A 9,754-nucleotide genomic window follows, 5' to 3' on the forward strand; every position below is an offset into this window, starting at 1 on the left:
GATACTATGAATGATTAACAGTTGCATTAACAGTATTTCATAATCTAATTCTGTTGCATATGCAACTTTTGGCGCCAATTCTCACCACCCTTCCCCAGGCTTAGGAATTGGAATGTTAGCTGTGATGAACAAGCTATTTGCAGTTTCTCATTAGCTAGTTGTCTTTGGACCTATTCCTGCACTACTTAGCATTTTGCCTCAGTAAGGAGTTCAGGATCTGGCCTACAGAAGCCTGTTTACTTAGCAACTTGACTTAACTGTTTATTAGGGTGGTTACCTTTAATGTTTTGTTATGGGTTCTTCATAGTGGTCTTTGTAAGAACCAATATGAAAGCTGCGCTGTTGTGATAGCATTTCATCAAATGTCTTCTCTGATCATTTGTTTCTAAGGTCCAGCAAAGGGTGGTAATTTTTTTCTTTCATTGTACAAATAAGTGCAGTGATAACTTCTTGTCACTGTGCCAGGATATCACTCGATACGTAGAAAGGAGAAACAGTTTAAAGCTGCTTGCCTAACAGGTTTCTCTGTCAAATTTGACATTAGAGTTATGATTCTTTTTTATCTCTTCACTTTGATGACAGGCTTGTCTAAGGTTGAGAGAAAAAGAGTGGAGTTGATTCAACCTATCATGCTGTACAGGTGAGAGAGTGTTTGAGATCAAGTATGGCTATTTGAAAGGCAGGTCCTGGTGCTGACTGACAGCTGCTTTCATCAAGAGCATGGCTTGGTTTTTTGACAATGCCAAGAAATTTGACTGAGGCTTAAGGAATGTATAAGCTTAAATATCAAAATGTGGTCACTCGTGTGATAATGTCAGTCTGAGCGACTGGCTCCCTTTGATATTCTGCGACGCATCTCAGCAGACCAGATCTTCCTCATACAGAATCAAATGTCTAATGGCTAACTCTTGTAAGTGAGGAGTGAGTCTAGGAAGACGCTCTATTACAGTTGCTGTAGTAGCAAATAGCTATCTGAAGCTTATGTTTTGTTGCAAGAAAACATTTATGAAATGCTCAATGTTACACTTCTTTGATGGTAATTGCCAGGATCACTCTTTCCTCCTTTTTTGAAGATCACTGCATTTGCTTCACAGCCTCACAAACACCTGCTACCACTCCACCATAACCTCTCAAAAATAATCAATTAGTGATTTGATAAGATCATTAGCTAACTCTCCGAAAACCCTAGGATGACGCATGGTATCTGACTGTTTTGACATGAATATATTCAATTTTTCTGAATATTCTTATATCCAGATTTTCAAAGCACAGCAGGTGTGATTGCAAGAAAGTGCACAGCCATTGTGCATGTGTGACCATGAAGATGGGTACATACATCCATGAGTAATCATCTGTGCCTGCAGTTACCTGATAGCGTGTGCCAGGATAGCATTTTGTACATACATGGATAAGGAGGCAGTGTTGATGAGTGGGTAGAGCACTAGACAGGGACTCAAAGCAGTTGGTTTTTATTCTGAGCTCTGCCACTTGCCTGCTGGGTGACCTTAAGCAAGTTATTTTGCCTCTCTGTGCCTCAGTTTTACCATCTATAAAATGGAGATAATGATCCTGACCACCTTTGTAAAGCACTCTGAGATCCACTGAGGAAAAGTTGTATATGAGAGCTAGGTATTATTATTTGCAGGCACATGTTGTTGAAAATTCATTTGGTTCTTTTTTTCTTCTCCATATCCAGAAGCGGATAGTTTTACCTTCAGGTTTTTGAGCAGCGCCTCAGCGAGTCACATTGGTTTTCTTGTATTTTTCTTTTCTCAGAGTAATTGTGGTTGTGTCACAAATACAACGTCTTTTAGGATTGTCCAGCTTACTTCCACCCTCATGGATTTTAACATTTCCTCTTTGTATGTAATGGAGTCTTAATGCCTCTAAATTTCTTTTCTTGCAATTTAATATCCTGACATTGCTGTGGTCTGTGGATCCATTCCATAATACCCTGAAATCAGATAGGTTGTGCTTAATGATACAAAACTTTCCTATTTTAGACATGGTCAGTCAGTGCCTCCTACAAGTATTTCCAGAGTTGTTTTCCCTCAGATGGGAGGCTTTGACTTTTTACCTCTACAAAATTTAGGAGTCTCTGAGGTTACTAGTGTTTATCTGTATATGCTGTTTCACAGGTGTCAGGGCAACTGCAGTTCTCAATGAGCAAGTTATCCTGCAGTTTTAACTCCTTATTCAAGTGCTCTTTGTTAGATGTTCTCAACTTGGGAATGAGCTATGGGAAGAGTTAATACAGGGGAGAGGGATAACTCAGTGGTTTGAGCATTGGCCTGCTAAACCCAGGCTTGTGAGTTCAATCCTTGAAGGGGCTATTTAAGGGTCTGGGGCAAAAATCTATCAGGGACAGTACTTGGTCCTGCTAGTGAAGGCAGAGGACTGGACTCAATGATCTTTCAAGGTCCCTTTCAGCTCCATGAGTATATCTCCATAATAAAAGGTTAAAACTTTAGATGACACTTCAAGATCCATCTAACTTCCAAACTCCCAATCAGGGCCAGCTCAAGGGCTTTTGCTGTCCCAAGCAGCAAAAAAAACAACAACAAAAAAAAAAAAAGCCGCGATTGCGATCGGCGGCAGCTCCACTGCACCATTTCATTCTTCAGCGGCAATTCAGCGGCAGGTCCTTCCCTCCAAGACGGACCAAGGGACCTGATGCCAAAGAGCCTGATGTGCTACCTCTTCCCCTTGGCCACCTCAAGAACTCGCTTGCTGAGCTGGTGCCTGAAGCCGGCCCTGCTCCCAATATAAGACTAAAACACTAATGGGAGCTATAGGAGGAGGGGAACCAAAAAGCCAGAGAACACAGAATGTGGGAATAGAGAAGGCAAAAGTCTGTGTTACAGATCTAAATGACCTATTTGAACACCTGGACAAAGATTTCAAGTCAATGGGAACTGGCCTGGCTTTTTGATCCCTCAGTGAGGGCTAATGCAGTAAACAGGTTATATGTATAGATAAAAATGTTGGCTTAGGAATTCTTTTACTCGTTCTCCTCCAGTCCCGTGGACCTCCAGAAGATTGCTAGTGTTTCTCATTCCTTGTGTCTTTACAATCATCTTCATAACTGCAGTGATACACACAGAAGAAGTACCCGGAACATCTATAGCGAGAATTGAATTTCCCTCTGTATTGGTAACACTGGAAATAAGAAAGTGCTGTATATGTCTTAATTTGCAGTAGTTGTGAGAATACAAATTTTCAAGAAGCTGGATACGATGTTTTGCAGCTACTGACTTGTATTCAACAAATCCCAAGGAGAAAATGTGGATATTAATATCAGCAAAGAACCAAAACAGCATCTGGAGAGGCACAATAAAATCAGGGAACATGGAAATGGTGCAAGTGCAAATATTTTAATGAATATCTATTGCATTATAGGGAAATGAAAAACCACCGATAATTCTCTACATCTATAATGGCAGGCTTGGAAGGATTAGATTATGATCAGTAAATGTTGGTAAACATCAATTTCATCGTACACATACAAAGCAACGAAAAAATATTTCCATCAATAATAATCAAAATTTACAGCTAGGCAAGGTGAGAAAAATGCTGTCTGAGAATGTTTTAGAGTCTGATTGAAAAATAGTTACTTCGTATATTTTGTTGTGTGATGTTGGCAATTTATGCAGTAATGGTTATAAAGCTTTACATTTATGAACCTGAACATCTTCTGTCATTAAATAATTATTGTTTGACCGTTCATAATTTCCAGCCATTGTAAAAATTTAAATAGATAAAAACAAAAAAAACATTTAAAATCCATAATTTTTGCTACTGTGAAAATTGAAATCAATAAATTTTTTTAAAAAGGCTTACAAATAAACATTGATATTATCTGTTGAAATTATAAAAAAACATAAAATTGAATTCTGCCGAGCCTGCCTATGACATTAGCATGCTACTGCGTATAAGAAGTAACATATAAGTAAACAATGACTGTGGGACTTTTAATGGACATGAGCAGAATGCTATTAAAATGGATCCTGCTCTGTAAAAGTAGGTGATGTGGAAGCCAGTTCTTTCCATTAAACCCTGTACATTTCTCCAGTTATGCTGGAAGAAGGACAGGAGACACTGGATATGATTTAATTAGGCCGCAAGCTTATCCTTAAATGTCTGGGAGTACCCAGGAGATAAAAGTGTACAGTGCAGGTGATTCCATAAGCATTTCTATATATATCTGGGGGACTTCCATCACCCCTCCCCCTTACCTATCCTGGTCCCCAGCCAACCCATTGCTGGGACCTCACCATCCACTCTCCCTCAGAGATATGGGAAAGTTTTAAAGAAGTGAGGGTTAGCTCCTTGCTGTACCAGTCATAGGAGCCCTGAAATCCCTGCCCCTGTTTCCACTCCTTTAAAGAATACCACCTTTAAATAATTTCCCAATCCATTTTGTCTGATCACTGAATCCCTTCCCTATGGAGTACTTGCACTGGACATCTACCCCTCATTTACATAATGACATCATAGCCTAACTCCTGTTTCATGTTTGCTCCAACTAAGCCTCATAACTTGTTGTGGGGAAAGCAACAGCCCCCCCCCCCCCGCCACACACACACACTTACTTCACCGGGGCCCATTTGGCAGTGAGGAAAAAATTCCTTCCCAGACCCCCAAGAAAGGAATGACTAGCATAATGCCCATAGGGTATCCTGACAAAACCCAGTATTTCACCACTTCCACGCATGGGTGGGTGCTGCTGTGTCTGGTCCAGGTGAAAGAGGACTTTTCCTCCACCAGCATGGACCTATATGGTTCAAATGGTTGAACTTAATTTAAAAAAGAGACCACTAGAGTGTAAATCAAAGAACAGAACTCACTGGGCCAGAGTTTTCAAAATATTTAGTCACTTAAGGTGGAGATTGGCACCTAATGGGATTTCAAAGGTGCCTAGTACCTAAATCTAGCTCCTGTGGAAGATCTGGGATGGATGCCTCACTCCCATTGATTTCAGTGGGTGCTAGGTGTCTAGACACAGTTGAAAATCGCACTAGGTACCTATCTACATCTTTTGGAGGCTAAATATCTTTAAAAATCTGGCCCATTTTCTCTCCTTTTTCACAAAGACCTCAGTGAGGTCCACTCACCATGACCTCTGTAATGGTGGTGAATTGCTATTGCAATGCTTATTCACCGTGGCAAAAATCAGCAACGACAAATAATAAAAATGTAATAATTGGAGCGATTGACTGTGTATTGAATCATTTGCCCAAGAGCATAGTGCAAATAGCATAATTCCAGCAATACTACAGAGACCGGAAGATTAAAAACCTAAATGAGCACAGAAAACGTCTGTCACGTCAGATACATCAATTCTGTCAGTCCAATACATACTCTTAATTAAAATGGAGCAACCATCTGTTCAAGAGGGTGCATGGGGAAACTTTAATTGATCGCCTTCATTTTTATGTGTGATAAGTGAACAGGGCTAAAAGCTAACTCTCCTGGAACAGAACTAGGAGTTAGAAAACTGATGACCAGGGAATTTCTGATTTAAAAAAATTATAGACTTAGCCATTTTGAACCTCTGTCGTTTGTCCCTAAGACTTTTATATGCGGGGCAAATCAAATGCACGGGCCAGGTTCACTGTGGTGAAGACATGCAAATAAATTGCACCTCTCTGTGATACCTTGGCCTCAGGAGTTGTTTTGCTCTGAAGAAGGGTAAGTGTTTTTACTGCTGCTACCCTTCCTGAAGATTCTGCTTCTGAAGGGGGAGCAGCTTTCATTCACAAATAGGGGTCCATAAGAGTTCAGAGAGTGGAAGCAGGTGGGAAGCACATTCCCCTCCAGCCTTGGCCATATTTCCCAGCCTGTGCTGTCCACTTCCTGATCAACTCTTGTCCCAGGCCCCCTACTCTCTTAAGATGGTGCGGTTAAGTTGTGGCTGCACTATGCTACTGCACCCTCTGTCACTGGTGGACTTTCCGATGGTAGGGCCCTGTTCCAACTCCTGCTATCGTAGACCCACCCACATAATGTAGACACATGGGCAGGTGTCTCGTTCCAGAATTATTTATGGGTCTTCACTTAGTTATAATTGTAATTATAATTATAATTGTGATAATCTGCAAAGGTCTAAATTGAACTAAAACTGGCCCAACACCTAAATGAATACTTTGCCACAGTTTTTAATAAGGGTAATGAGGAGCTTTGGGGTAATGGCAGGGTGGCTAATGGAAATAAGGATATGGAAGTAGAAATTACCACATCAAAGGTGCAAGTCAAACTCAAACAGATTAATGGGACCAAATTAGGGGGCCCAGATGACCTGCAAGAATATTTAAGGAATTGGCACATGAGATTACAAACCCAATAGCAAGAATTTTTAATGAATCTGTAAACTCGAGGCTCGTACCCTATGAGTGGAACATGGCTAATATAGTACCTATTTTTAAGAAAGGGAAAATGTGATCTGGGAAACTACAGGCCTGTTCGTTTGACCTCAGTTGTATGCAGATCTGTAACTGCTGGTAGCAAATATCCCCAGTGACTGATGATGGGGCACTAGATAGAGAGAGCTCTGAGTTACTATAGAGAATTCTTTCCCAGGTGTCTGGCTGCTGGATCTTGCCGAAATGCTCAGGATCCAGCTGACCGCTATATTTGGGGTTGGGAGGGAATTTTCCTCTGGGTTAGATTGACAGAGACCCGGGGTATTTTTTTTTGTTTTGTTTTGTTTTTGTTGCCTTCCTTTGCAGCGGGAGCATGGGTCACTTGCAGATTTACTAGTGTAAATGGTGGATTCTCTGTAACTTGAAGTCTTTAAACGATGATTTGAGGACTTCGGTAACTCAGCCAGAGGTTCTGGGTCTATTACAAGAGTAGGTGAGTGAGGTTCTGTGGCCTGCAATTTGCAGGAGGTCAGACTAGATGACCACAATGGTCCCTTCTGGCCTTAATGGTCCTATGACTCTATGATCTCAGAACATTAGAGATGGGCCTGGAAGTGGAATATTTTATCTCATTGAGATAGGTGCCAGCGTTTGACCTTAATATTTATTGGAGCATCATCTAGTTCTTCCCTTGGAAATGCTAATCACATAGGATTAGAAGAAGCAAGAATCTGTCTGACACATTGGTTCAAATCCGTGTACATGCTCACAGCCTCAGCTCTCTGCAGTGAAATGTACAATAGACATTAAAGATCAGATTCACCATGGCCAGTGCAGCAAGGCCCAGTGAGCTCGGGCACTATTTGCCCTGGAAGAGGGCATTTGATTTTTCCACTGCACCCCTCTCTCAGAGGTCATGCTGGGGGAGGGCAGAGTTAGGCAGATGTTGCCATGGGGATGCATTGAATCAGCATGTCTCTGGGAGCTCTGCCCACACGCACCCAGCCCATGCGATACCTGGTTCTCTAAGGCCTTCCCACAGAGAGAGTGGGCTGCCTGAGCATATAAGGTGCATGTGACTACATGCTTGTGGGTGGGTGGGAAATGGGGCAGTGAGTGAGGACAGGCAGGGGTGTGTGTAAGAGGAACCAGTGGCTGAAGGAAGGCGTGTGTATTGGTTGAAACATTTTGGATGCAAGTTTTCCATAGAAAAAATTCTTCAAGATGTAAACATTTAGCAGGAACATGTTAATTTTGAGGCAATTTTGGATGGCAAAAAGTCGAAACAAATTGTTTCAGCTTTCTTGTTTCATTTTGATAATGTCCAGACTTTTCATTCTAACTATATGGTTTTGGCTCATTTTGTTATGACTTTTATCTTAAAACATTGAATATTATATATCATATATAGTATATTAAATATTGTATATAGTATTAAAGTATTACATGTACTATGCTACATACTATGCATTATATTAAATATCCCACAGAATGGAAACCGCTCTAGTTGGGAGCAGGGTGGGGTAGCGGATACTGACTGAATTGTTCAGTGTGTTGGGTACCTGGGTGCGGGAAGGGGGCAGCATGGGAAGGAGGGAGTGTGGATTTTATGTTGAAAGGAAGCCGAATGAATTAGTATGTGTGTGAATTTATGGAGGAGGACCTTATGAGTAGGTGGAAGGGTGTTTTGGAGCGGGGTCCAGTGAGTTACTGGGTGTACTTATACGGAGGGGGGCACAAGTGGGTGAACAGATGTGTGGCATCTGGAGGGACCTGTGGTGGCATGAGTATGTATATCAGCAATGAGTGGGTGCATTCATGCAGCAGTGGCTGCTTAGCTCTGTAAGTAGCCAGGAACACATCATCATGATGCTCTGCTGTCTGACCCAGTTCCTTATTGAATGTTCCCCATTCAGTCCTGTTTGAGATCTCTGTTTTGATATTCAAAGCTCTCCATGGGACTGGCCCTAATTGTTTAACAGCTACCTTCCACTGGAGACAGGACAAGGATTGACCACCAGTGGGGGTTTGTGACCATGGGAAATGGAACTTTCACAGAAGCCGGATCCAAATTGCACAAGTGGCTCAGAGATAAGAATGACCATGAGCCTTGTGGTGGTCAGAATTACATGCAAAAGTTCTTTTCTTCATGATAGCTTTCTCCCAGTAAGGTTTTCACACACTGAGATAAATTAAAAACCAAAACAAACCCTACAAATAAATCCATCTCTTTGCCTTGCAGCCTGGGAAAAGGAGAGAGATTATTATTGTTACTCTCCTTTTAAATGCTTTTGAGACACTCGGGTACTATAGAGGAGGAAACCACTGAAAAAGCTAGATATATACTGTAGGAAAGGTCCAGGAAATGCTTGGTCGATATGTGTGGTGTGAAAAGTGAGTGAAGTAGTTCCTGAGTGTGTGGGGCCAGTCTGAGTGACTGAGTGAATATTTGGGAGACATTTTCCTCTGCCACACCCTCCACTGGTGGACTTTTTCCTTACTGGGGCCACATTGTTTGTTTGGGGTCAGGGAAGCAGTTGCTTGTCTTCTAGCCATCTCTAGCTTGATGTATTACTCAGTGGGGTATTGACTTTGTCTGAAATTAATTTACAAATTAAACTAATGTGAATGAAATGAACCAGCCATTTAATTTCTTGAATATGAAGAGTCATACAATTTGTTTGAAAGTTCCTATATCCAGAGGCGGCAACTGTCCAGAAGGTTGATGTCTCTATTGCTGATTTTAACTTTAAGCCATTGGGAGGTTCAATATATTTTGCTTGTTGTAAAATAGACTCATGTACTTTCCTAACGAATTCAAGTTGTATAATCAGCGTTATGCTCATGTCTAAATTGACTGGAAAGTCAGGTTAGTAGCCTTTGGAGGATCAACATTCTGAATCAAGCCATAGTTAGGAGTAATAACTGAATAATTAATTCCCTTACTGATTATTTTCTGAATGTGAATTGGGTTTAAAATAATTAGGTAATGAACACAGTTACACTGCGGTAACACTAGAGTAGCACACTGCTGAAACTGGCACTGCTCAGTAAAGATTAAATCCAGTACATTCCTTGCCAATTTGAACAAGGGACAGAGGGGTAGCCATGTTAGTCTGGATCTGTAAAAGCAGCAAAGAATCCTGTGGCACCTTATAGACTAACAGACGTTTTGGAGCATAAGCTTTCGTGGGTGACGAAGTGGGTATTCACCCACGAAAGCTCATGCTCCAAAACGTCTGTTAGTCTATAAGATACCACAGGATTCTTTGCTGCTTGAACAATGGAGACTCCCAACCTCACTCCCACTCTCGCCTCCTTGTGTTTGTAAAGGAAAAAAGCACTGCTCTGTGATACAGAAGGAAGATTCTGCTACAGGGGAGGTAGATGAT

Source organism: Gopherus flavomarginatus, chromosome 2, assembly GCF_025201925.1.
Source record: "Gopherus flavomarginatus isolate rGopFla2 chromosome 2, rGopFla2.mat.asm, whole genome shotgun sequence".
In the NCBI taxonomy this organism is placed as follows: Eukaryota; Metazoa; Chordata; order Testudines; family Testudinidae; genus Gopherus; species Gopherus flavomarginatus.